Consider the following 27,052-nt stretch of genomic DNA (forward strand, 5'->3'; position numbering starts at 1 on the left):
GTAGGTTGATTGGTAGCCACTGGAGATTTGTTGAGTGCTTGCTGTGTGCAGAGCACTGGACTAAGCCCTTGGGAGAATACAATATAACAACAGAAGAGAGTTTGTAGTCACTCATTACCCCCTGTGCTCCAGCAGGAGCTGGCAGGGACGAGAGACAGCAAATGGGGTTGGACAAACCGGTATTACTATAATCACAATTTCGCCCTCTGTACCCTTTCTTCCTCACCCTGCCTTCCCTGTGCTGCTTTCAAATCAGTGCCTTGCAGGATAGGTTCTCCGGTCTGGCTGGAGCTTGGGAGGGAGGAAACTCTCATGGGGTGGTGATTGAAGGGAGGTGGCTTTCTTCTCTCTCTCCCTGATTCTGGGCTGCCTTTGGCTGAAGCAAGAGAAAGCTGCTCAGGCACCGCCCTGCCTCCCATTCAAGACCTGCAGCCTCTCTGAGCTTGGGGGAGCATTGTTATCTCTTATCTCAGCTGGAAATGTCCTCTACCAAAGTAACCTGGCAGGTGGCTAACAGTATGAGACAGAGGTGATCATTATTATTTTTTATGGTATCTGTTAAGTGCTTACTATGTGCCAGGCCTTGTACTAAGCACTGGGGTGGGTACAGTATTAGAGAAGCAGTGTGGCTCAGTGGAAAGAGCAAAGGCTTTGGAGTCAGAGGTCGTGGGTTCAAATTCCAGTTCCCCCATGTATCAGCTGTGTGACTTTGGGCAAGTCACGTCACTTCTCTGTGCCTCAGTTCCCTCATCTGTAAAATGGGGATTAAGACTATGAGCCCCCTGCGGGACAATCTCATCACCCTGTAACCTTCCCAGGGCTTAGAACAGTGTTTTGCACATAGTAAGCACTTAATACATGCCATTATTATTATTACTATTATTATTACAAGCAAATCAGGTTGGACACAGTCCCTGTCCCACATGGGGCTCACAGTCTCAATCCCCATTTTACAGATGAGGTAACCAAGGCCCAGATAAATGAAGTGACTTTTTTTTTATGGCATTTATTAAGCGTTTACTATGTGCAAAGCACTGTTCTAAGCGCTGGAGAGGTTACAAGGTTATCAGGGTGTCCCACAGGGGGGCTCACAGTCTTCATCTCCATTTTACAGATGAGGTAACTGTGGCACAGAGAAGTTAAGTGACTTGTCCAAAGTCACACAGCTGACACTTGGCAGAGCCGGGATTTGAACCCATGACCTCTGACTCCAAAGCCCGGGCTCTTTCCACTGAGCCATGCTGCTTCTCAAGCAGCTGCTTGCCCAGGGTCACATAACAGACAAGGGGCACAGCTGGGATAAGACTTGTATATATGTATCACCTGTATATATGTATATATGTTTGTATGTATTTATTACTCTACTTATTTATTTATTTTATTTGTACATATTTATTCTATTTATTTTATTTTGTTAATATGTTTTGTTTTGTTGTCTGTCTCCCCCTTCTACACTGTGAACCCACTGTTGGGTAGGGACTGTCTCTATATGTTGCCAACTTGTACTTCCCAAGTGCTTAGTATAGTGCTCTGCACACAGTAAGTGCTCAATAAATACGATTGAATGAATGAATGAATGAACCCATGACCTTCTGAGTACTAAGTCCTTGCTCTATCCACTCTGCCATGCTGCTTTAAGGGAGGAAGTCAGAGCTGGATGAACAGCAGGAGGGACTGCGGCCCACTCAGATTGAACTGGCTGGGTGATGTTATTCATACATTCATTCATTCAATCATATTTATTGAGCAAGTACTTACTGTGTGCAGAGCACTGTACTAAGCGCTTGGGAAGTACAAGTTGGCAACGTCTAGAGACGATCGCTCGCCAACAGCGGGCTCACAGTCTAGAAGGGGGAGACAGACGACACAGCAAAACATATTAACAAAATAAAATAAATAGAATAAATATGTACAAATAAAATAGAGTAATAAATATGTGCAAACATATATACATATATACAGGTGTTGTGGGGAGGGGAAAGAGGTAAGGAGGGGAAGATGGGGAGGGGGAGGAGACTCCTAGCCCCTGGGGAGGACTCTTAGCCCATGCTCTACTGTATCACACAGAGCTGTTTCCCAGGGTCAGCACACCCATGGAAACAATTAAACTACTTAGCAGACTTGAATTTGGAGAAAGCATGTAGTCATGCAATTAAGAAACCTTTCAAGTTGGAGCGTCTTTCATTATCCCGAATGCTAGAAAGCATCCCCAACTCTACACCATTTTCCAGCTAAAAGTCCTTGTTACCATAACTCCCCTCCACTGCCCCTACTTCCCCTCAGCACTGGGTCCCGTCAGCAAGTCAGTTTCAGGAAGGCATACAAGTTCATTAGGGACAGAGATACAGGACTGGGACTCAGGAGTCCATCCATCAGGTTTCCCGGGACCACTAAAAATTTCCTGCTCCTTTCTGGTGGAAGCCACAGTGGATGGGTTGAACAGGAGCCATGTGAATCCCCGATTTTTCCAAAAAAAAAAAAGAAAATACTGGGTAGGTGAGTAATGATAATAATAATAATTATGATACTCGTTCAATGCTTACTATGTGCAAAGCACTATTCTAAGCCCTGGGATAGATACAAGTTAATCAGGTTTGACACAGTCTCTGTCCTGCATGGAGCTCACACTCCAAAAACCCATTTTATAGATAAAGGAACTGAGTCCCAGAGAAGTTAAGTGGTTTGCCCAAGGCCACACAGCAGACAAGTGGTAGAGCTGGGATTAGAACCCAGGTCTTTCTAATTCCCAAGCCAATCCACTAAGCCATGGGTAGAGGAGGTTGTGATGTTGTATATGGAAATAAAGAAAGTCTAGGGATTGTAGAGGGGGAGGGTTCCTAATAATACTTAGGTTCAGTAGTTGTTAAGCTTTTACTATGTGCCAAGCAGTGTACCAAACACTGAGGTAGATATGATAAAATCAGATCAGACACAGTCCCTGTCCCACACAGGACTCACAGCCTAATGGTGGGTAAGCAGATATTTAATCCCCTTTTACAGATAAGAAAACAGAGACCTTAAATCACACAGTATAATTTTAAGTAACCTGAAAGGGCATGATCATCAGCTGGGAATTGATTGTGGAGCAGAAAATTAACAACTTCCATTTGTGCCCACGGGTAAACATCCTACAGTACGATAGTTCCCAATATTCCCATAATTTTGAGGATTGTACTACGTACATCACCCGGGATAACCCTGTACATTCTGTATAAACTTTTAGCTGGGTTATTTTCACTGTTATCAGCTCCATCTACATTTAGCTTCCCGTTTCTTCTGCAGATGTACTATTCATGTCTGGCTGTCTCCCCTAGAAAACTGTAGCCTCATCGTTTACTCTCATCCCATGTAACCTAATATGTAGGGCAGTGCTGGAAGTGTAACTGGTGTTCAGATACTAATTAATGAATGCATGGGTAAATGATTTCCCCAAGATGAAAAAGCTGGACATTGGCAGAGTTAGGATTAGACTCCCACAACCGAGTATGTTCTCTAGACCACACTGCCTATTCTCATCTAACCGACCAGTTTTGTCCGCTTCTGATCGTTCCCTGACCATTATGTTGAACGTTTTATCTCTTTAAGCATCAAATATTTGTATTGTGTGAATACTAAAACGAAAATTGATTTGCCATTTGGATGTGGGAAGAGGGGTGAGGAGGTGCTATTCCCGTAGAGTACAATCTGACTCATGTAAAAAATATCAAAACTATTCTATTGGTTTTACTTTTCTGGGGAAGCGGAACACACCACGACCTGTGAATTCCAAATTGATTTAAGAAACAGGCTTCACAAGGCTACAAAGAAGCTTAGAAAGGAGAGATGATGAAAGATCAGCTTGGAATAAAGATACTCCTTTCTTGTTCTCAGTCCATGCAATGAAAACACTGTTAGTTATTTTCATTATGCAGAATCCAACTTGACAAACCACATCTCTTTTCACTGGAGGAAAATCTTTTAAAGCCTCCAAAAATTGAGGAACAGAGGTTTGTTCAAAGTCAGAATGGGCAACTGAGAGAAGTCGGAAACCCTTTTCCGGAGGACTATAAATATAAGATGGGTTCTCATCCGTCTGAGAAGGTTTAAAGGCAGATTTACCTATTGGCAGGAGAATTGAAGATTAATTAATCATTTTTAACAAGTACTTACTATGTGTAGAGCACTGTAATAAGCACTTGGAAAAGTACAGTGGAGAAGCAGCATGGTCTAGTGGTAGAGCACTGGCTTGGGAGTCAGCAGGTCCTGGGTTCTAATCTTGACATTTCCACTTTGCTGTGTGACCTTGGGCAAATCACATAACTTCTCTGTGCCTCAGTTACCTCCTCTATAAAATGGAGATTAAGACTGTCAGCCCCATGTGGGACAGGGACTATGTCCAACCACACAGAAGCAGCATGACTCAGTGGAAAGAGCCCGGGTTCAAATCCTGGCCCTGCCACTTAGCTGTGTGACTTTGGGCAAGTCACTTAACTTCTCTGAGCCTCAGTTCCCTCATCTGTAAAATGGGGATGAAGACTGTGAGCCCCACGTGGGACAACCTGATCACCTTGTAACCTCCCCAGGGCTTAGAACAGTGCTTTGCACATAGCACTTAATAAGTGCCATAAAAAGCCTAATTAGCTTGTATTTACCGCAGCACTTAGTAGAGTGCATACCAAGTAATCGCATAGTAATTGTTTAACAAATACCATAAAAAAAAGTAGAAATTTTTTAAAAATTACATTATATTCAGACATGAAAAAAAGTTATGCGTACGAGTAAGCAACGTAATTTAAAAATATGTATGTATGTATGCTACCCATGGGAGAGGTTGGAAAGTGGGGAGAAGGGAAGAGGGGAGATTGAGTCTTAGGTGAAGAGAAAGTTTTGGAGTAGTAGCAGAGGGGAAATAGGTTGAGAAGATGAGATTTCAAAAGGACTTTCAATATGGGGAGAGCAGTGGTCTGCTAGATGTAAAGGGGGAGGGAGGGAGAATTCGCCTTCAGTTCATTTCTCTTCCTAAGACGAAGGTGTCACAGGGGAAGATTGTTCTGCTATCTGCCCTGCCTTTCTTCCAGTGCATAGGACTAGTTCTCTCACAGAGCACACAGCATGTTCCCTGCTAAATAAATATTAGATAATAAATGTTCAATCCTCAATCCTTCTAAGAGCACAGTGTGGCCCCAGCCTTACTTTCTGGTTTTCACCTACCGGGGCCTCTCCATCTTTCTTTCCTGTTGTGAAGCAATACTCTATCCTTCTAGACTGTAAGCTCATTATGGACAGGGAATGTAGCTCTTATTTCTGTTGTATTGTGCTCTCTAAACCACATAGTACAGTACTCTGCACATAGTAAGTGTTCAATAAATGCAACTGACTGGTGGATTTCCCATCTCCTTGGAGATCACTGGATCAGACCTCTGGTTCCCTCTCACTCTCCCAAGTGCTGCATACAATAGGCTCTCAATGAATGAACTCCCCCTCTCTTCTCTTTGGCCCCCGGAGCATGCCCATTTCAAAGAAGAAATTCCTATTCCCAGCACAATCTTCTCTTTGTTTACTCTCCCAAGTGCTTAGTACGGTGCCCTGCACACAGTAAGTCCTCAATAAATACAATTGATAGATCAATTTATCAATTTTTCCACTGTCTACCTAACCTCCCTCCTTTCTCACTCCAACACAGTCTGCACACGTCCATCCTCTAACACTCCCTACTTCTTCAAAGGCCTTGTACATATTTATTACTCTATTTTATTAATGATGTGTATATAGCTATAATTCTATTTATTCTGATGGTATTGACACCTGTTTACTTGTTTAATTTTGTTGTCTGTCTCCCCCTTCTAGACTGTGAGCCCATTGTTGGGTAGGGACTGTCTCTACATGTTGCCGATTTGTACTTCCCAAGCACCCAGTACAGTGTTCTGCACACAGTAAGTGCTCAATAAATACGATTGAATGAATGAATGAATGAATAAGTAAATGAAGGAGTTCCAGCTACCAACTCCAATGTGAATAGTGAAATATGCACTTCTCTAAGATACCCTATATCTAGGCAGCCACAAGACTGAGGAAAATAGGCAGCCAAAAGACTGAGGAAATGACAGTGCTCTCCCCTCACTCCAGATGAGTGCTCTTTTCTCTACCAATCTTGTTGGTGCAGGTCAGAGACTGAAGCAGCAGCAACCTACTTTCATCCATTATAGGATGTTGGAAGGGCTTTGACTGTGGCTGCTTTAAATATTCAACTCGAGGCAACGCTGCCAGAGGAGTGAGGAGTCTGAAAATGGCCCCTTCAGATACAACTTCTTGTGCTCCCGTCAGGTTTATCGGTGTCCTTGTGTTATGTTTTTATGAACTCCCTGAGGGGACAGAGATTTGTTTATATTTTATGTGAGGAGGGAATGTTTATTGTTATATTGTACTCTCCCGAGTGCTGAGTATAGTGCTTTGACCATAGTAAGCTCTCAATAAATAAAACTGAACAAATGAACTTTAACTAGCACTTAGTACAGTTCTGAACATGCTCAAAAAATATTACTTAATGAACGAGACACCATGGAGACTGGTTCAATCGAAGTAACTTGATGTGAACAGCAGCCGTTTAAAAGCCACCTGAAGGAAGGCAAGGCATGGATGGCCAAAATTCTGCAGGGGGTATCATGATTTACAAGAGGGAAAGCTGACAGAAACCTAGGGTGTGATGTGCAGTTAAAGTGAAGGATCATACCCGACTGGGGAGTGGTGCCAAGCCTGAGGAGATCCAGGGACATGCTGACTGCCTCCAAACTAAGGCCTTTCACTCATCATTAAGGAAAATCTCCTAGGGGACTCCCAGACTGTGGGGCCAGCCTGCCGCCAGCCTGCTGCCATCCCTGGCTCCCTGCTCTGAGCAGCTGGGGGACTAAGTCTCTCTCACTCTCCTCAGTCCCCTTCTCCCTGTCCCCTTTCCTCCCTCCCTTTCCAGACCCTCTTGTTTTGCTCCATCTGCGGCAATAGCAGAATGAAAAGTTCTTTGCCAAGAAGGAGCCTCTGCTTTTATTCTTTGGGGCTCTTTTGCATCACTGAAGGGTCTTTCTGCTATTTCTTAAGCACTTATGTGCCAGGCAGCGTTCTCAGTACTGAGGTAGATTCAAGATAATCAAGTTGTTCAGAGTCCCTGTCCCACATGGAGTTGACAGTCTTACTCTCCATTTTACAGATGAGGTAACTGAGGCACAGAGAAGTTAAGTGATTTGCCAAACGTCACATAGCAGACAAGCGGCATGACTCCCAGGATCATGCTCTTTCCCATTCCTGAGCAAAACGTATGGTCCGTACGCACATGTCTGAGCAAGGTTCTGAATAATAATAATTGTAGTATTTCTTAAGTGCCTACTATGTGCCAAGCACTATTCTACACTCTGAGGTAGAGACAAGATACTCAACTCATGATCTAAATCATCATCATCATCATCAATCGTATTTATTGAGCGCTTACTATGTGCAGAGCACTGTACTAAGCGCTTGGGAAGTACAAATTGGCAACATATAGAGACAGTCCCTACCCAACAGTGGGCTCACAGTCTAAAAGTCCTCAATAGGTCATGAGTCAGAGGGTCATGGGAGAACAGGTATGCCATTCCCATTTTATGAGGAAACTGAGGCACAGAGAAGTTAAGTGACTTGCCCAAGATCACATACCAGGCACGCAGCAGAGCCAGGAATAAAACCCAGTTCCTCTGATTCCTAATTCTAGTCTTTCCACTAGACCACACTGCTTCTTTGTGATCGAGACTCGTTTTTATGGTCAAGGATTCCCCTCTTATCTTAGTTTGCTTTTTCTTTGTTACTGGCTACCTCTTTATTGAAGATAATGCATTCTGCTCAGCTCCTTCCCCTCTCTGTTAATTTTGCTGTCATTGAGAATAATCTAAAGAAATTATTTTCTTAGTTCTCTTCCATTCTGCCCCTTTGGCTCATGATCTATTAGCCCCTCTGACCCATTCCATTCAATCCAAGTTGTAAACTAGCACAGCTTTAAAGGCCTTCAGTTTGCTATGAAGTGCAATGCAAAATAGTTGTTAAATTCTGTCAGTCTCTCAAAATCCATTCCAGCATTTTTTCACTCTCTTTTCCACTATTTGTTTCTTCCCTGGCCGGTGTCTGGGTGGCTGAATTCAGTGACAATATAAACATTTTTTGGTGCCTATGAAATAAATGTTTGGGGGGTAAGTCCTTCTGGATTTGGCTCGAAACACATTTGGTTTTCTTCAGGCTTGTTTCATTCCACTTTGCTGTATTGACACTGAAGTGGATCCTGATCATTTGTATGTCTTCTTGGGTAGGTATATGGAGTGCATTGTACGTATTGTATGTGTAGTCTCCAGCATACAGCAGTTCTAGGATATCTCCCTCCAAGGCTCATGGTGATGAGTGCATCAGTCTGGAGTCTGAATTATTTAGCACTTAATGTGTGCAGAGCACTGTACTGAGCACTTGGGAGAATATAGTATAACAATAAACAGACACATTCCCTGCCCACAGCGACGTCACAGTCTAGGCGGGGGAGATAGACCGAACACTTAGTATAGTGCTCTGCACACAGTAAGCGCTCAATAAATATGATTGATTGATTGATTGATAGACAGCAATAAATATACATAATTAAATTACATATATACAGATATCACAAGCAGTGTGGCTCAGTGGAAAGAGCCCAGGCTTTGGAGTCAGTGATTATGGGTTCACATCCCGGCTCTGTCAGTTGTCAGCTATGTGACTTTGGGAAAGTCAGTTAACTTCTCTGTGCCTCAGTTACCTCATCTGTAAAATGAGGATTAAGACTGTGAGCCCCCTGTGGGACAACCTGATCACCTTGTAACCTCCCCAGTGCTTAGAACAGTGCTTTGCACATAGTAAGTACTTAATAAATCCCATGATTATTATTATTATATCATATGATAATTGATCTACATCAATTATATTATATATTATATAATCATGGCATTTGTTGAGCACTTACTATGTGCAAATCACTATATATAATAATAATCATAATGACATTTATTAAGCATCATTAATAATCATGACATTTATATATATATAAGTACTGTGGGGCTGGGAGGGGGGATGGATAAATGGAGCAAGTCAAGGCGGTGCAGAAAGGAGTTGAAGGAAAGGAAAAGAGGGCTTAGTCAGGGAAGGCCTCTTAGAGGAGATGTACCTTCAAGGCTTAATTACCTGTCAGACGTGAGGAGGTAAGGTGTTCCAGAACAGAGACAGGTTGGGGGCGAGAGGTTGGCGGCGAATGAGAAGGTTACCATTAGAGGAGCACAGTGAGTGGGCTGGGTTGTAGTAGGAAAGTAGGAATGTGAAGTAGGAGGAGGCAAGGTAGTTGAGTGCTTTAAAAACCAATGGTGAGGAGTTTCTGTTTGATGCAGGGGTGGATGGGCAACCACTGGAGTTTCTTGAGGAGTGAAACATGTACTGAACATGTCTGCTAACTCCGTTGCATTGTACTCTCCCCGGTGCCTAGTTCAGTGCTCTGCACATAGTCAACATTCAATAAATACGATTCATTGATTGATTGTGGGTGGGGAACATGTCTACCACCTCTGTTATATTGAACACTCCCAAGCAATTAGTGCAGTGCTCTGCACACAGTAAGCACTCAATAGATACCATTGACTAGTGGATTGATTGATTGATTTGAAGACCCTTCTCACAACCTCAGACACGTAACCAAGATGGATTTATCAATGGTACAGTGCTAGGGTGTACAGAGAACATGGCTCCTTTAATGATGAGTAATAATTTTTGGAGGCATTCACCCTATCGCCACAGTTTTTCAGCTGTGCATCCCAACAGTGGTTGAATAAGTATGTCAGTATCTTGCATGATCGATGTTCTCAATATAAGGGTTATAATTATTAATTTTATAGCTCCCTCTTAGACTGTAAACTCATTGTGGGCGGGGAACATGTCTGCTGACTCCGTTATACCATTATATTGTAGTCCCCCAAGTGCTTAGTACAGTGCTCTGCACATAGTAAGTGCTCTATAAATATGACTGATTGATCGATTACCGTTTTTGAACAGTGACTTACCTATGCAAGCTCCTTAAGGAAAGGAATCAAGTTTTCTAAAGTCCTATTGAATATTTTCTGTGCCCCAAATAATTTTCTCCGTGTGTCCACTTAACAAATTAATGTTTTATAGTTAAATGGAGTGATTCTCTGTTTAACCGGAAAGAATATTTTTCTGAGTATTTTTTATATTTGCAGGATAATGGAGGAAGACCTTTCAGGAAGGGCTGGGAAGTACACAACCCTGATTTACAAGTCTTGGTCCGTGAAGTAACAGGAAGCCTTTAAATGTCACTCCACAGTGATTTCCCTTTTGAAAGAAGATTGACAGCTCTGAGGAGGACTAACGAGATTGCAGGCTGATCTTGCTTCTAGGAGATTGAGCATCTTGAAAGCTGGAAATCAACAGGAGCCTAAGGTAGAGGACCCAAAACATGTGTTGCCATTCTCAGGATACAAATGTTTGCCTGTGCATCATTAGTTTTTGCTTCTGACAAGTGACAATTATTTATCTAGTGATTTATTTTGCGATGCAGCACACATAATAATCGGGTGCAACGGTAATCCTTCATTTCCCAAAGAGGTCAAGAGAGGCTTCACCAAAGTCCTGGAACGTTCCCAGCGGATTTCACCAGAGTATCTTTTGGAAAGAGGAAGCTAATGCAAAGTAGGGATTAAGCTGACTGTGGGCAAGGAATGTATCTACCAACTCTGTAATATTGTACCCACCCAAGCACTCAGCACACAGCAAGAGGTCAATAAATACCACTGATTACTTGATTGATTAATCTTTTTGTTGCATATCTCCAAGAAGCAGCGTGGCCTAATGGAAAGATCATGGCCCTGAGAGTCATGGGGTTGTGGGTTCTAATCCCAGCTTCACCACTTACATGCTATGGGATCTTGGGCAAGTCACTTCACTTCTCTTGGCCTCAGTTACCTCATCTGAAAACTGGGGTTTGAGACTGTGAGGTCCATGTGGGACACAGGGTGTGTCCAACTCAATTCACTTGTACCCACTCCCAGCACTTAGTAGAGCGCCTGGCACATAGTAACAAATCAAAACACCTAACAAATCAATAGTATGTATTGAGTATTTATTTTGTGCAGAGCACCATACTAAGCATCAGGAAGAGTACAATAGAGTTGATAGACAGGATGCTTATCTTCAAGAAGCGTACAAACAACAAAATATAAAGATGTTTGCAGAAATGCTTTGGACAGCGAGGATGGTATGAACGTCCAATACTTGGGAGGTACATTATCAACCTCAAAGATAATAATGATGGTATTTGTTAAGCGCTTACTATGTGCCAAGACTGTTCTAAGCACTGGGAGGATGGTGGGGATACAAGGTAATCAGGTTGTCTCACATGGGGCTCACAGTCTTCATCCCCATTTAACAGATGAGGGAACTGAGACACAGAGAAGTTAAGTGACTTACCCAAAGTCACACAGCTGACAAATGGCAGAGCCGTGATTAGAACCCATGACCTCTGATTCCTAAGCCTGGGCTCTTTCTGCTGAGCCATGCTGCTAGATGATGCATAGATGATGCAGGAGGGAAGGAAATAGGGTGGGGAGATGAAAGATAAGCCAGAGAAGGCCTCTTGGAGGAGTTATGATTTTAGAAGTGCTTTGAAGATGAAGATGGGTAGAGGAATGGGCTGATGCGTGAGAAGGGAGAGGGAATTCCAGGAATAAGGGAGGGTGTGAGCAAGAGGACAATGCGAGACAAATGGGAGAGATGAACAGTGAGCAGGCTGCTCCATGAGCCATTTCTGACTTTTCCTACTCGTCACTCTGTGGCACCCTTTAAGGTGCTCTTAGAACTTCAGTAAAGAGCAGTTTATTTGTTCCCTTTGTTCATTTTTTGGTCGCTTTTGTTGTTCCATTTTTGATGCTGTTTGTTAAGCACTTATTGTGTGTCAAGCACTGTTCTAGGGGCTTGAGTAGGTTCAAGTTAAATTATGTTGGAAACAGTCACCATCCTAATTCATTCAATCATATTTATTGAGAACTTACTGTGTGCAGAGCACTGTACTGAGCTCTTGGGAAGTACAAGTCAGCAGCATATAGAGATGGTCCCTACCCAACAATGGGCTCACAGTCTAGAAGTCCTCCATGGGGCTCACCGTCTAAGTAGGATGGGGCATAATAATTCGGCATAATCACTACACTACCACTATACTATACACTACCACTATACCACTAATAATGGTAGTAATATTATTCATTCATTCAATCGTATTTATTGAGCACTTATTATGTGCAGAGTACTGTACTAAACACTTGGAAAGTACAATTTGGCAACATATAGAGACAGTCCGTACCCGAAAACGGGCTGGGATAGCTCTTCTAGACTGTAAGTGCATTGCGGGCAGGGAATGCATCTACTAACTCTGTTTTATTGTACTTTCCCATTGGCTCTGTACCCTGAAAGTACTCAATAAATATTATCATTTGACTGATTGCTTAGTTTTAAGGTCAGTAGATTAGACACAGTCCCTGCCCGACTTGGGGTTCAAAGTCTAAGAGGGAAGGGAACAGGTATTTAATTCCCATTTTATGGAAGCGAAAACTGAGGCACAGAGCAATTAAGTGACTTGCCCAAAATTACGCAGCAAGCAAGAGGTCACCTAGTAAAATCACTAGTTAGATGCAAATGACTCATATCAAAAAGTCTCCTTGTTTCCAAATGATCTCTGCACCATTTGGCTTGACAAGCATCTTGCAAACAACTCATGGTTTATTTAGAAGAGAGGCATCAAGGAACCTGTGTCTGTGATATGACAATCAAGTTAAGAGAATAAGCAACAGGTAGTGAATGCCAAAGCAGTAGGAGCCAAGGGTCTGATTACCACCACCAAAGCAAGAATAGCTATTCCTCGTTAAAGTGATAGGGTTCTAAAATTGCAAACACAGCACCTCTGAGGGGTGACGATGGCTTTGGTCTCATCTCACACAAGAGGGAATCTTGAAGTATGAACAGCGCTTCAATATTTTCCTCAACATACCTACTATTTAAGTCCTGAAAAACATCTTAAGTCTCCTAGTATGAAAAGATATGGCACTTGTCCCAACTGTTCAGAAAGTCAATCATTCAATCCGTCAATCAATTGTATTTGCTGAGTGCTTACTTTGTTCAGAGCATTGCACTAAACTCTTAGAAGTGTACAACACAACAGAGTTAAGTCAAATAAATTGTGGATTCGAACATGAGTGCTGAGGAGCAGAGTGTGGGGTGATTATCCCCCTTCTAGACTGTGAGCCTGCTGTTGGGTAGGGACTGTCTCTATATGTTGCCAACTTGTACTTCCCAAACGCTTAGTACAGTGCTTTGCACACAGTAAGCGCTCAATAAATATGATTGAATGAATGAATGAACGAACTGTTTAACCGATTAAGATACAAGTGATTAGGTGACTCAGAAGAGAGTAGGGGAAATGGAAGCTTAGAGAAGGCCACTTGGAGGAGGTGTGATTTAAATTAGACTTTGAAGACAGGGAAAGCATTGTTCTACAAAGGTGGAAGGAGTTCCAGGCCAATGGGAGGACGGGGCAAGGCGTTGGTTGGTGGCGAGGTAGTTGAGATCTAGAAGCAGTGAATATTTTGGCTTTAGAGGGGTGAAGTGTGTGGGTAGAATTGTAGTAGAAAATCAGTGAAGCAGGTAGGATGTGGAAAACTGATTCAGTGCTTTAAGGAGTTTCTATTTTATGTGGGGGTGAAAGAGCAACCTCGGGAGAGGAGTCAAGGATGATGTTTAAGTTTCAGGCTTGTGAGATAGTGGTGTTGATGCAAAAGACAGGGTTTGGACGGGAAGTTGAGGAACTGTGTTTTGGAAAGTCACTGCAGTATTCAGCATCATGAACAATGGCAACGCACCAGAACATAGTGGCTCACCCCTGGAAATCTATCATGGGCTAGTGGAAAGAGCCCACGCCTGGGAGACAGAAAGACTTAGGTTCTAGTTCCCGCTCCAACACTTTGCTGTGTGAAGATTGGAGAGTCACTTCACTTCTCTGTACCTCAGTTATCTCATCTGCAAAATGGGGATGAAGACTGTGAGCCCAATGTGGGACATGGACTATGTCCAACCTGATGGGCTTGTATCTACAGCAGTGCTTAGAACAGTGCTTTACATATAATAAGTGCTCAACAAATAACGTAAAAAAGGATCTATGAGCATGAGGGCACATGATCTTTGTGGTCCTTCACGTATAGGAAGAACTGAGGGAGCAGCACCAATATCTCTATTTATTTTTCAGAGATTCTATCATCAGTAAATTCTGACTATGGAAATTGCTTTGTAAGTTTGGCTGCCCTAACAGTTCATTAAGTTTCTGAGACTATTTCATGACTGCGCGCACAAACAAGTCAGAGCTGGAAGTGCCCTGTCTGATTCATTCTTCATCACCCAAAAGCTAAAGCAGAGCTGTGTAGTATGGTTATCCCTATTCAATATGCCCTATGAAGTTGTGAAGGACAAGGAATAAGAAACTGGGATGGAGATGCCTGAACTCTGCTGGTTCAATCTCTCATCCTATCCCGACTGGATTACTGCATCAGCCTCCTTTCTGATCTCCCATCCTCCTGTCTCTCCCCACTTCAATCCATACTTCATATGGCAGCCTGGATCGTCTTTGTGCAGAAATGCTCTGGGCATGTTACTCCCCTCCTCAAAAATCTCCAGTGACTACCAATCAACCTATGCATCAGGCTAAAATTCCTCACCCTTGGCTTCAAGGCTGTCCATCACCTCACCCCCTCCTACTTCACCTCCCTTCTCTCCTTCTACAGCCCAGCCCACACCCTCCACTCCTCTGCCGCTAATCTCCTTACTCTGCCTCGTTCTTGCCTGTCCCGCCGTCAACCCCCAGCCCACGTCATCTCCCTGACCTGGAATGCCCTCCCTCCGCACATCTGCCAAGCTAGCTCTCTTCCTCCCTTCAAAGCCCTACTGAGAGCTCACCTCCTCCAGGAGGTCTTCCCAGACTAAGCCCCCTCCTTCCTCTCCCCATCCCCCCCGCCTTACCTCCTTCCCCTCCCCACAGCACCTGTATATATGTATATATGTTTGTACATATTTATTACTCTATTTATTTATTTTATTTGTATATATTCTATTTATTTTATTTTGTTAATATGTTTTGTTTTGTTGTCTGTCTCCCCCTTCTAGACTGTGAGCCCGCTGTTGGGTAAGGACCGTCTCTATATATTGCCAACTTGTACTTCCCAAGCGCTTAGTACAGTGCTCTGCACACAGTAAGCGCTCAATAAATATGATTGAATGAATGAATGAATGAATGAATTTTCTTATGATCTTCTTGGAAACGCTCATGCATGTATCCGTAATTTATTTATTTTAATGTCTGTCTCCCTCTCTACACTGTAAGCTTGTTGAGGGCAGGGAATGTGTCTGTTATATTGTTGTGTTGTACTCTTCCAAGAGGTTAGTACAGTGTCCTGCATACAGTCAATTTTCAATAAATATGATCGATTGATTGATAATAATGATAATAATAATAATGGTATTTGTTAAGCATTTACTATGTGCAAAGCACTGTTTTAAGTGCTGGGGAGGTTACAAGGTGATCAGGTTGTCCCATGGGGGGCTCACAGTTTTAATTCCCATTTTACAGATGAGGTAACTGAGGCCCAGAGAAGTGAAGTGACTTGCCCAAAGTCACACAGCTGACAGTTGGCAGAGCTGGGATTTGAACCCATGACCTCTGACTCCAAAGCCTGTGCTCTTTCCACTGAGCCATGCTGCTTCTCAAATCAATAGACTTCTACTATTATTCAGAGTCATTAGTCATTTAAGATAAGTAATACAAAGATGACTCTGCCCCAGAGGTACACATCCAGTAGATACTGCAAATGATTGTAACAGCTTTTCTGAAACAACCAGCAGTTATGGGTTGAAGATTAATAAAGATGATGGGTTTTTTGCATCAGGGAAGATATGTACACCACTAAACACCTATATTTGCCACCCAAAGCTAAACACCATCATGTAATTCTGATACCTAAGCAGCAAAGTGGTCAATGACATTGATAGAAACTCAGCACATATTGTGCATCCTCCAAAGTTTTATGAGAAGTTGCTCAACAATTACTGTTTGCAGATGCCTTGATTGTAAACTATTAAAGCAGAGTGAGCCAGGGGTTATGAGATAAGGGTAAGTCTAAAGAAAACCAAAGTGAGGTTTCAGCCTGTACCAGGGAAGCCAAACTCACAACCCCAAATGTATATTGGCCATACAGAACTCAACAAAGTCTGATTACCTAGACAGCACAATGACAACCAACACAATGATAGACAAGGAAATGAAAAATGAAATCAAGAAGCACATCTTTCGGGAATCTGTTCCAATCTTCTAGACTGTGAGCCCACTGTTGGGTAGGGACTGTCTCTATATGTCGCCAGCTTGTACTTCCCAAGTGCTTAGTACAGTGCTCTGCACACAGTAAGCGCTCAATAAATACGATTGATTGATTGATTGTGCCCACAGCATGATATCAGGCACAGACCAAACTAAAGGTCTACAGAGCTGTAGCAATGCCCAACCTTCTCTAAGCCTATGGGACCAGGAAGAACAGGCACTGGCGCAATTTCTGGCTCCCCAACCATGTCACTTCCTGGACAAACTCTATAAGAAATGGCAACACAAGATCATGAACAATGCAGTTGTGGAATGTTGGCAATCTCCTAAATTTGAAGCTATACTCACGTTAATACAATTGTGTCGGGTGAATCAGTTGAGGAGAACAAACAGTGGTGGGATACCCAATAGTTGCTGAATGGAGAGCTGAAATCAGCAAACTGAAAGCAAAGAGGGCAAAGAAAACGTTCTCAGAAGACGGCAGTACAAAGCCTCTGGCGCTGCTTCTTCCCAAAAGATGAGTCAGTTGCTGCAAACAACAAATAAAAGACAGGGTTTGTGTGAGTGCAGTGTGGTTGAAACTGTGGTCTTTTCAGCCACACACACACGAGTATGCTTATCAATTTCAGTGTTGCCTTTGAAAATGAATATATCTGGAGAAAATTTATGTAGACACGTGTATATGTCATCTGTTTTTATTTGTGCATGTGCGTGTATGTGTGTGTGTGTGTGTGTGTGTGTGTGTGTGTACACATGCAAAGTGAATGAAAATGAACAATAATCAGTGTCCGCTTGCCTTCTCCATTAGGTTTCAAGATCTTCAAGGCCAGGGACCTCGTGTTCAGCTTCCGTGTTTCCAAATGCTTAGTACTCCACTCTGCACACAGTAGGCGAGATGATAATGATGATGCTAATGATGATGATGTTGATATGTTTTATGAGACTCAGGGTACAATACCCTCTAAACCATTTTGCAGCTCTGCTAGGGTGGGAGCGAATCTACAATTTATTTCGAGTCAGAAGTGGCAGAAGTTGGATTGAGTTTAAGAAATCACTGAAGCATATTCCTTTAGGGTTTTTCTTAAACTGTGTAATAATAATAATCATAATGTTGGTATTTGTTAAGCGTTACTACTGTTCTAAGCACTGGGGGGGATACAAGGTAATCAAAGTTGTCCCACGTGGGCCTTACAGTCTTAATCCCCATTTTACAGATGAGGGAACTAAGGCCCAGAGAAGTTAAGTGACTTGCCCAAAGTCACACAGCTGACAAGTGGCCGAGCCGGGATTAGAACCCATGACCTCTGACTCCCAAGCCCGGGCTCTTTCCACTGAGCCATGCTGCTTCCCCTATTGCTGCAAAGGTGACTATATTAAATTATCCTCCAAAGAAGGCTTGGAGATCTTGTACACCTTTCACTCCTAGAGAAAAGGTGCTAATCTGATGGACTAGAGGAGGAAAGTAAGAAATGTAAATGCTTATCTGTGTTAAAATGATTTTTGTTTGTTTATTTTTTATGGTATTTGTTAAGTGCTTACTCTGAGCCAGGTACTGTACTAAGTGCTGGGGTAGATACAGGGTAATCGGGTTGGAGAGGTTTCCTGTCCCACATAGAGCTCATAGTCTTTCTCCCCATTTTGCAGGTGACATATCTAAGGCCCAGAGAAGTTACGTGACCTATCCAAGGTCACACAGCATATAAGTGGTGGAACTGGGATTAGAACCCAGGTCCACTGACTCCCAGGACTGTGCTCTTTCCACTAGGGCTTGCTGCTTCTCAAGAGAGTAGTTTGTTTACTAGCAGAGCATTTAGTCAGTCAATCAGTGGTATTTACTGAGCACTAACTGAGTGCAGAGAACTCTCTATTAAGTGCTTGGGAAAATACAATACAATAAAATTGGAAGACACACTCCCTTCCACAAGGAGCTTACGGACTGTGGGTCATCAATTATTGCCTCTGATCCACTTCAGTTTACCTTCGAGTAGCTAGTTGCCAGAAAGGTATTCCTTCCAAAGGTTAGACCCATTCTTCCTAATACTACCCAGAAAGTCAAAGTCCTGAAAATATATTCACATTTTATTTCACATTTATAAATATGGAAAGTAGCTGAAGAGGAATTACAGAAGTGGAAATCACTTACTGCTATCTTGTCATAATGGTAAGAACTCATTTGCTCAAGGGCTCCTTGGCTAATGCATGCATGCTCCAAATTAACCAACCTTCATATTTAATAACCAAGGAGACTTATCGAGCTTGTTCTGCTTCACAGTGAGAGTGCTAATATACAGTCTAGCCTATTCCCAGGCTGGAGCAGAGTCTGGACAGAACCCACTGCTGGTCTTGCAAAATCAGAACTAAGTCCTGGGTTAAAGGTAACCATTTTGAAATGTTCTAAACAGGGTGTGTGGGGGGGTGAGGGGTGGATTTTTCTGCTTCCTTCCCCTGAATTGTCTGTGAGGGGTTCTGTTATTGGATATGTGGGGCTCCTCTAGACTGCAAGCTCACTGTGGGCAGGAAATGTGTCTGTTTATTGTTATATTGTACTCTCTCAAGCGCTTAATACAAAACATTATACACAGTAAGTGCTCAGTAAACATGATTGAAAGAATTATGACACGTAGGAGATCAGGACCGGCATGGAACTAGATGGTTCCCAGAAACTAGTCTCACTGGATGATCCGTTGGCCACAGAGGTGAAGTGACAAAGGCTAAAATGTAGCACTGCAGAAGAGAGTTACCTAGAATAGCCAGGTTGCCCCTAAGGATCCAAAGTAAAGGGGGATTCTAAATCCTATACTCAAGTTTACACTCTCAAATCATCAAGAAAAAAAATCCAAAAACACCTGATCACCATGGCCAGGTATTTCAGGCAAGTGCTTTTCTATACCTGATCACCTTGTCAATGTTCTTCAGGATTGAGCTCACAAACACTTGGGAGGACAAGATTTCTGACACATATTGTGCTTCCTCTAAGATGAGTCATTTTTTTCACAGTAACTCCTTCAAGAGTTATCTCCACTCTGACCACTGTTCCAAAGAGGAGCAATCTACCTAATTAACACCCAATACAAACTCAAGACAAAGAGGCCCCCAAGAGACTATTCCAAGTCTGTTCCAGAAATCCTGACGTCACCATGCTCACTTGAGAGAAGGCATCTCCGACTTATCTCCTCCTCCAGCTGCGTCTACCCACCCTGCCGATGGCCTGGGGGTTGTCATGAGACTCTCAAAGTCAAGGCTGGGAGCTTGGGGTGGGAGGAATACTAATGTCTGCAGGCATCAGCTGTTAAATGAATGTACACTTGGGCCAATAAGATGACACACAGAAAGCAACAATACCATAGACCAGCTGCCCAGTATCCACAAGCCCAAAAGAGCAACTAGCTTAATTACAGTGAGCAATCTCCAAGCTCATTTGATTGAAAATGAAGCTGTGACCCCTTCAGCCACAAAGTAACAGACTGATTTTGCTCAGATGTGCATTTTGCTTCATCTGGCCAGGAAGTCTGAGTCATGTAGATGCAGTGCCCAAGGAATGAATCTGCAATTATCCCTTCAGGAGGAGGCTAGAGAGTAATTTGACTTCATCCTCCTGGTGAAGATGGACTCATCTGAGATGAGACTGGAGAGATCCCTCTTGATGATGATGATGATGATGGCATTTATTAAGCGCTTACTATGTGCAAAGCATTGTTCTAAGCTCTGGGGAGGTTACAAGGCAATCAGGTTGTCCCACGGGGGCTCACAGTCTTAATCCCCATTTTACAGATGAGGTAACTGAGGCCCAGGGAAGTTAAGTGGCTTGCCCAAAGTCACACAGCTGACAGTTGGCAGAGTCGGGATTTGAACCCATGACCTTTGACTCCAAAGCCCAGGCTCTTTCCACTGATGATAGTGGTATTTTTTAAGTGGTTACTATGTGCCAACCACTGTTCTAAGCACCAGCGTGGATATGAGCTAATCAGGTTGGACACAGACTCTGTTCCACATGGGACTCACACTCTTAATCTCTATTTTACACATGAAGTAAGTGAGGCAAAGAGAGGTTAAATGACTTTCCCAAGTTTACACAGACAAGTGGCAAAGGCAGGATTGGAACTCAGGTCCTCTGACTCCCATGCCCTTTCTATTTGGCCATGAAAGTCCTGCTGAAGTCATATAATTTCCCCAGAGGCAAGTAGCAAATTAAATAGTTCTAGAACTCAGGTCCAATGGCTCCCAGGCCCCTGGTCTTTCGGCTTGGCCATTAAAATCCTGCTGGAGTCATATAATTTCCCCAGAGGCAAGTAGCAAACTTATTGTTCTGCTAGAAACCCAAACCATCACAACACTGTGGGTATGAACACAGTTCAAAGGAAAGAGTTGTCCTATAGTTTACTCTGTTGGTAGCAATCTAAACCATCATTCATTTCTCCCTAAATCTTGCCATTGGCACTTCAGCACTCTATTCCTGTTTCCTGAGCTTAAGCCTGCTTCTCACGTATCTCCCAAGAGGAACTCTCCTATCTACTCTTTAGATCCGCTCCCAACCATGTCTCTATTTTGCTCTCAGCACCTAAAATCACCTACCCCAGTACTCCTTCACTCCCATCTTCACCCTCTCCTTCTCCAGATGTTCCTCCTCCCCAGAGGAGCAGTACCTTCATGGACAGCACTTCAGCTATTTGACAGATTCCTTCAAGACTTTCCATGAGTCCTTGAAAAGTTGCTTTCATTAATACTATTGAAAAGGTATGGGCTGGGAAGGGCAAGAATGGTCCCGTGGAGGCAGCAAGCAGGCTTTCCGCAACCCCTGGTCTCCCACCATGCCAATCTTTCTCCCTCAGCACCCAACGACATCCCCTCGTCATTCCTCTGCATCTCACCACATCCCCCGTTTCTCCTACTACTCTGCACTTTTTAATACCAAAGCCCAGTATTATTTTCTTCAGGGATTCTCATCTTGTCCTAGGCTGTCGAGTCATTTCCGACCCTTAGCAACATCACAGACACAACTCTCCCAGAATTCCCCATTCTCCATCTGTAATCGTTTTGGTAGTGTATCTAGAATTTTGTTGGTAAAAATATGGAAGTGGTTTACCATTACCTCCTTCTGCTCAGTAAAATTGATTCTCTGCCCTTGACTCTCTCCCCTTGACTCTCTCTCCCTGCCACTGCTGCCCATCATGGGTGAGTTTTGACTTGTAGCAGATTGCCTTCCACTCGCTAGCCACTGGCCGAGCTAGGAATGGAATGGATAGGCCTCTGAGCTAGGAATGGAATGGATAGACCTCTGCTTGACTCTTTCTCCCATAGCCGAGACTGGTAGAGTATTGAAAACTCTCCAGATGCGACCCTGAGAGGGGTCAAGGATTCTAGGACATTTTTAATTATGAAACATGAAATTCCCACTAATTACTGCAGCACTTCTACTGCTGCTGCCACTGCCAATTCCTTTCCCCCAGCAAATCACCATCCTTCTTGTCTCAAAAGCCTGCAACCTCTAGTGTCATCCTCAACTCCGCTCTCTCTTTCACCCCTCACATCCAATCCGTCACCAAATCCTGCTGGTCTCACCTCCACAACATCACCAAGATCCACCCTTTCCTCTCCATCCAAACCACTACCCTGCTTGTTCAATCTCTCATCCTATCCCGACTGGATTACTGCATCAGCCTCCTCTCCAATCTCCCATCCTCCTGTCTCTCCCCACTTCAATCCATACTTCACACCGATGCCCAGATCGTCTTGGTGCAGTAACGCTCTGGGCATGTTACTCCCCTCCTCAAAAATCTCCAGTGGCTACCAATCAACCTACGCATCAGGCAGAAACTCCTCACCCTCGGCTTCAAGGCTGTCCATCACCTCGCCCCCTCCTACCTCACCTCCCTTCTCTCCTTCTACAGTCCAGCCCGCATCCTCCATTCCTCTGCCGCTAATCTCCTCACTGGGCCTCATTCTCGCCTGTCCCACCATCGACCCCCAGCCCATGTCATTCCCCTGGCCTGGAATGCCCTCCCTCCGCACATCTGCCAAGCTAGCTCTCTCCCTCCCTTCAAAGCCCTACTGAGAGCTCACCTCCTCCAGGAGGTCTTCCCAGACTGAGCCCCCTCCTTCCTTCTCCCCTTCCTCCCCCTCCCCATCCCCACGCCTTACCTCCTTCCCCTCCCCACAGCACCTGTATATATGTATATATGTTTGTACATATTTATTACTCTTTTTATTTATTCATTTTACTTGTACATATTTATTCTATTCATTTTATTTGGTTTATATGTTTTGTTTTGTTGTCTGTCTCCCCCTTCTAGACTGTGAGCCTGCTGTTGGGTTGGGACTGTCTCTATATGTTGCCAACTTGTACTTCCCAAGCACTTAGTACAGTGTTCTGCACATAGTAAGTGCTCAATAAATACAATTGAAAGGAAAAGGAAAATCAGATCCTAACAGAGGAAACCAGAGTAAGCAGTGTCTCAACATACTGTTAGATGTATTCACTAGTCAGATCCTGTCTGAGGGAACCAACCAGAGGAAACGATCCATAAATGTTCTGTAAAACATCGCTTTTAAAAGGTGAAATATGATCAAGGAATGTACCCCTCAAGACTGTAAGTTCCTTGTGGACAGGGCTCATATCTACCCATGTTATTATATTCTACTTTCCCAAGTCATTAACACAGTGCTATGCACACAGAAAGCTCTCAGTAAATACCACCGATACATTGATCCAGAAGTTATGATTTCTTCTTGTGGGTCATACTTGAGCAAAGCCCAAATTTTTCATGTACCCCCACATGCAACTCTCACTCATCATCATCAATCGTATTTATTGAGCGCTTACTGTGTGCAGAGCAATAGGTCTCTTGTGATCCCACGGTCAATTCATTCATTCATTCATTCAATCATTTATTGAGTGCTTACCATGTGCAGAGCATTGCATTAAGCACTTAGGAGAGTACAATACAACAATAAACAGACACATTCCCTCCCCACAATGAGCTTACAGTCTAGAAATGGGGAGACGGACATCAATATAAATAAATTACAGATATGTACATAAGTGCTGTGGGGATGGGAGTGGGGAAGAGCAAAGGTATGACTTCATTCCATTTATGACTTCATTTCCCTACTCCCTTACTTATCTAAATTCCTAGAACAATAATAATAATAGTTATGGTGGTATTTCATTCATCCGTACATTCAATTGTGTTGATTGAGCTCTCACTTTGTTCAAAGCACTGCACTAAGCTCTTGGGAGAGTACAATGGAACAAACATTCCCTGTTCACAGTGAGCCCACAGTCTAGAGGGGAACACAGACCTTAATATACATAAATGAATATTATGGCATTTGTATATGTAAGTATGGTATTCATTAAGCGCTACTATGTGCCAGGCACTGTACTAAGTGCTGGGATGGATACATGCCAATCAGTTTGGACACAGTCCCGGTCCTACATTGGGCTCACAGTCTTAATCCCCATTTTACAGATGAGGTAACTGAGACCCAGAGAAGTTAAGTGACTTGCCTAAGGCCACACAGCAGACAAGTGGCAGAGCCACTATCAGAACTCACGATCTTCTGGCTCCCAGGCACATCCTCTATTCACTATGCCAAACAGCTTCTCGTATCCACTGACTGTCTTAATTTTCTCTTTTCCAACCCCCTTTTCAACAATCTGCAGTTGACCCCTTACCTTCACTGAGACCACTCTTGTCAGGCTCACCGATAACATCCCCAGTGCACAGGGCTATACTTCATTGTGATCTTCCTCGACCTTTCTGTTCCTATTTTCATCATGGACCACTCTCTCCTCCCCAGAACATTATCCTGAAAAGACTAAAAATGTGAAGTCATTCTATTTGAAAGACCTATGAGCAATACCTTGCCAACTAGGAAAATTCAGAATAGTCTTTATTATCAATCAATCTGTCAATCAATCAATTGTATTTGTTCATTCAATCATTCAATCGTATTTATTGAGTGCTTACTGTGTACAGAGCACTGTACTAAGCACTTGGAAAGTACAGTTAGGCAACAGATAGAGACAATCTCTACCCAACAATGGGCTCACAGTCTAGAAGGGGTTTGAGCACTTTACTATGTGTAGAGCAATACACTAAGTGCTTGGTACAGTACAATACAACAGAATTAGCAGACACATTCCCTGCCCATAAGGAGCTTACAGTCTAGAGAGGGAGACCATTAATAGGAATAAATAATTTAGAATGTATAATTAAAAGGTATGTACATAAGTGCTATAAGTGCTATGTACATAATAGCTGTAATTCTATTTATTCTGATGGTATTGACACCTGTCTCCTTGTTTTGTTTTGTTGTCTGTCTCCCCCTTCTAGACTGTGAGCCCGGTGTTGGGTAGGGACCGTCTCTTTATGCTGCCGATTTATACTTCCCAAGCGCTTAGTATAAGGCTGCGTACACAGTAAGAGCTCAATAAATGTGATTGAATGAATGAGGTGCTGTGGGGTTGAGCAAATATCAAATGTCCAAAGGTCACAGATCCAAGTGCATAGAGGATGTACAAGGGAAAATGATCCAGGGAAAAGAAGGCTTTATCGGGGAAGACCTTTTGGAGGAGATATGACCTTAGTAATGCTTTGAAGGTGGAGAGAGTCGTGGTCTGGCTCATGCCGAAGTGAGGACGTGGGAAAGAGGTCGGCAGTGAAGTAGATGAGAAGCGAGGATGTGGGAAAGAGTTTGGCAGTGAAGTAGATGACATTCGGGGCATAGTGAGCAAGCTGCTGCCAGAAGAACAGAGTGTGTGGGCTGGGCTGCAGCAGGAGCCTGAATTGTACTTCCTAAGCGCTTAGTACAGTGTTCCGCATACAGTAAGCACTCAATAAATACAACTGAATGAATGAATAGGAGAGTAGTGAAGTGAGGTAGGATTGGGCAAGGTAATTGAGTGCTTTGAGGCCAATCGTAAGGAGTTTCTGTGTGAAACTGGAGACTGCTTGAAACTGTTTGAAGTTTCTGTTAGATAAGTAGTAAGTAGTTTTAGACTTTTTCCCAAGTCCAATTTGACTTTGTCATTTAGAGAGTCTGGTCCTGGCCGTAAATAGGTAGACGGAACTGGTCTAAGATCTGTGTGTGCATCTGTCTCATATTTATTCATTTGTAAGTTCTGGGGACAGTAACTGTCTTTTCTTCTTTTGATTTTGTACCACAAAGCGCTTAAAACAGTCCCATGTAACCTGTAGATTCAACAAATATTAATTAAATTAATGATCAGATTTCCCCAACTCTACAAGAAAAATCATCTGGCAAGGCCCCTCGAGGCCAAGGAAGATTCCCTGGCCTGAATTGTACCAGTCTAATTCTCTGGCACATACTCGGGTGTCCTTTTCCTCAAGTCCAATGTTCAGAAGCAATTTCCCTGGAAACTGCCTATCAGCCCATTACGGGAGGAAACGTTCACCATCATCTTTCCCCACTTACCAGAGATTCAAACAGAGAAAAATACAGGAAAGGTCAGCAATTCACAGCAGACCTTCCAGGAGGGAGAAAGACTTCTTATTTGGTTCTCTTAGCAGATAACTACTCTACAACTATTAGCTTTGGAACTGTCCAGAATAGTTGTGCCAGCTGCCCTCCTTCCCTTTCATTCTGCCCACCAATTTCTCCTCTCTCCTGGACATGAAAAGATGACTGTTGGCCAGCTAAGTGTATCTTTGCTTACTGAAACTGCAAGTTGGTTAAATGCCAAAATAGCATCAAAATACTCCTCCCATTAAAATAGGAAGGCAGTGGTCTTGCTGGGGAGGGGTACGTGCTTATAGCCCAGGAAATATTCATTCATTCATTTATTCATTCAATCGTATTTATTGAGCACTTATTTTTCTCAAAGCCCTTTATTAATCCCAAGGGAGAGTACACTGTAACAGTAAACAAACACATTCCCTGTCCACAATGAGCTTACAGCCTAGAGGGAGAGGCAGGCGTTAATATAAATAGATAAATTACTGCCCCGGGCTCAGTGAGTGAATCTGGCCTTCTCTGAGTTTCAAGTTTTCTGGCTGTATGATGGGAAAAATTGTAACTCTTCTTGCCCCCTCTGAAGAGATGGTAGGAGGATAGCTGTGAAAATGTGTGCGCTCTTAAAAAACATGTTGTATTACTGGGGACCTAGTCCGCTGCAGGGAAATTCAAATAATTCAGTGCAAGTCAGAGGATAATAAGGTGCTTCACTGAAGGGTATAAAATTTAGGTAAGCCTGGGACACTGCCCGGCGATTATACCAGGGAACAGGACTGTGGTTTAACTATTTTTGCCAGTCATCTGGGAATATTCCATTCCCTGAAATCTCCTAGAGCAAGTGTGGCATGGCATATTAGCAACATCAGTGACTTCTTTTCCCCAGGGTTTTGCTGTCAATACATTGGATTTAAAATCAAAGAAAACCCTTCAATCTCACTGGTTTACTTTCAGGTTCTAAAATGCCTTAACATATTTTCTTCCAGTCAATAGGAAATCAAACTACTTTAAAGCCCCAGCATTTTCCTCAGTCACAGGAGCTGATTTTATAATACAAACTCTTTTCCCTTCTGAAAAACTGGTGAGTACAATTCTGGGCAGATGTGAAGCCCATTGCAAAATTAATGAAAGTTTTTTCTTTTTTTA

General features: G+C 43.1%; 1 pseudogene; it reads right to left on the reverse strand.

Annotated features, from left to right (window-relative positions):
- Positions 1 to 21,614: 21,614 nt before the first annotated feature.
- Positions 21,615 to 21,780, reverse strand: LOC119926364 (annotated as a pseudogene).
- Between the last annotated feature and the right edge of the window lie 5,272 nt (positions 21,781 to 27,052).

The sequence above is a fragment of the Tachyglossus aculeatus genome, chromosome 3 (assembly GCF_015852505.1).
Source record: "Tachyglossus aculeatus isolate mTacAcu1 chromosome 3, mTacAcu1.pri, whole genome shotgun sequence".
Lineage (NCBI taxonomy): Eukaryota > Metazoa > Chordata > Mammalia > Monotremata > Tachyglossidae > Tachyglossus > Tachyglossus aculeatus.